Here is a 2,759-nt window from a genome sequence, read left to right as displayed (position 1 = left end):
CTCTTCTCAGGGAAGGCTGCTCAGTTGCTTGCTGGGGCAAAGGATGGTTGGGAAAAGTTGAGAATATGCTTCTCTGGGCCTTAGTAGGCTAACTTTGTAGGATAAAGATTGAGCAACTGCTTTGGGGATCAAAGAAAAGTAGGCAGAGCCTCCAAGTTGTTTCCAAAGGACCTCCACAGCCCAATCACTCAGAAAAGACTGGCAATTTCCAAGGGGCATATGACAATAGACAAGGGCACTCAACATAGTGCTTGATCTCTGGGGTCACTGAGGACAGGTGACAGGTTCTCCAATTATTTCCTGGGGCAAGGCATTTAGGGACAGGGCCTCCTGGCTACTTCTTTTGCAACCGAAGGGTGGGCAAGGCCACCTGATCTGAGTATTTGTAGGAAAGCATGAAGGTAGGCAGGACCGTCTAATTTTTTTTTTTTTTCTCAGAAACTCTGCAAGCTACTGTGCTCAGTATGTGCCACTAAGTTTCTTTCTGGGGCTGTGGTAGGGTAGGTAGTTTTCTCAACTGATTCACAAGTCTGGGTTAATGTTGCTTCTTGCAGCAGTTGCATGAATACTTCAAAAAACTTCAAGTGAGCAAGATCTCCAGCTGATTTCAAGTACCATGATTTTGGGTAGTGGAGGGTGTAACACAGGATTGGCTGTTTCTCTAAAGAAAGGAGTAGTCCAGTAACTTGGCAGCATTAAGTCATAAGAGGGCTACAGAAGTCTCCCATGGTAAATGTGTTTCTGGTGTGAGTGAGTACTGCTAGGGAGGACTCTGCTCATTGTTTACCCACATAGTGAAGTCCCTGTTAGTTCAGGGTTGACATTGAGATCATGGTTCTGCCTACACCTCAGCTGCCTGAGGCTGGAGGATGGGAAGAAGTCCTCCCAGAGGTGATACTGAAATTCTTCCCTTCCTTCCTTCTTCAATTCATCTTTTCTTATTGTTATTCTAAAATCAGCCACTGTGTTCTTTCACTTGGCTTTCCAGCTGATGAAAATATAGATAGTTGTATAATAGCTGTACAAATTTGTGTCTCTGTGAGGAGATGACTGAGGGAGAATCTTATTCAGCTGCCATCTAGTTGTACCTCCTCAAGAATTACCCCTTTTACTAACTCATGGAGAGGAGACTCTCCAACATATATCATAGTGAGATTAGAGCTCCTCTTACTGATGGGCTTTATAGAATTGTGTGTCTTGGTTTTTCTGTGAAACATAATTCTTAGTGGATCTTCTAGAATCAAATAATGTATTCAGTGCAATAGTCTCACTGTCTGCTATCTTCTCATGCAGGTTTTTTCATTAAATTTAGCCTTAGCCATCACTTTGAAGAGCCTGTTGGCAGTGAGTTTCTCTTTTCCCTTGGCATCCTTCCCAGTATATTTTATCTCATGTCTCAAGAAAATTCTCCCAACTCAATGAATTTTTATTGAGTCAGTCTTTCATTTATTTGCTTACTTATTTTGTCATTTGAAAGACAAATACCAAGAGAGCCACACAGAGATATGGCATTCACTAGTTAGCAGTCCAAATATCTATAATGGCAAGGACTGAGCCATGCTGATTCCAGGAACTGGGAGCTCAATCCGGGTCTTTCAAGTGAGTGGTAGAGATCCAACTGCTTGAGCCATTACCTGCTGTTCCCATGGTGCACGAGAGCTGAAAGCTGTAATTGGAAGCAGAGACAAGACTTGATCCAAGGCACTCTAATATGGGATGTGGGCATATCAGAAGAAATCTTAACAGCCGTGTCACTCAGTCTGATATTTTAAGTTCTTTGGCCAAGCACCATCCCAGGTAGTTAAGGATCCCTGCCTAAAGATTCTGATTCTTCTCAGTGTTTAACCTTTAATATCAAACCCATCCTGACCATAATCTTTTAGGATGGTGTTTACTGCTGGATATAGACCTTACAGCCAAAAGAGTAGGTAGGTGAAGTTCCCGAGGAAAGTCCATATTGTATTACAGTAGAAAAGTCTTGAGATTTTGCCAGTACAGGAAAAGTATTTTCTGTTATTAAACACCACGAGGACACCTCTGCAAGATCTAAGGGTCCCAGTGGTTTGCAAAATCAGTATTATTGAGAAGTTCCTTTTCTTGTATCTAAACTTTCATGTTTAAGAATCTCAGATTTTTTCCCCTACTTGTCCTCAAATCTTCATATAAGAAGTCTGCAGTTGCTGTGCATTTAAATATGCCTAACTATGTGATTCTAACTTGAAGTTGTAACACAAAGTTCTAGAATCTTTTTCTGTTTTGTGGTCCCTGAATAGCTTGACTTTTTATAAGTGTCCATGTATGAAACAATCCCCATCACCAGGTAAACAAAATACTTGCATGGAAAGAATCAATGTCTTGTCACTGGAGTCAAGGAAGGAGTTAGCACAACCTGAAGCAAGTGGACTGAGAGTGAGAAATAACTGATCACTTACAATGCCAATCCAGAAAAACCTGTGCATATCCCAGTTCACCATTATTATTTTATGTTTATTAAATATTTATATGTTCTGCATTATGTAAAATGTCAATTAAATACTCTGCAGTGGTCTGAACATTTATGTCTGCCAACCAAGAGGGAATCATATGTGATACTCATGTTCAAGGTGATAATGCTAGGAGGCTCTGAGATGTGACTAGATCATGTGGGCTTTAGAATCCTCATCAATGAGATTAGTGCCTTTATTTGTAAGAGGCCCATGTGAGGTCACAGCGAGAAGTCACTAAGAGGAAGTGGCTCTCAGGAAACAATAATCCACCTT

The sequence above is a fragment of the Oryctolagus cuniculus genome, chromosome 8 (genome assembly GCF_964237555.1).
Source record: "Oryctolagus cuniculus chromosome 8, mOryCun1.1, whole genome shotgun sequence".
NCBI lineage: Eukaryota > Metazoa > Chordata > Mammalia > Lagomorpha > Leporidae > Oryctolagus > Oryctolagus cuniculus.
The sequence above is the reverse complement of the archived record's forward strand: the minus strand, read 5'-3'. Positions refer to the sequence as shown.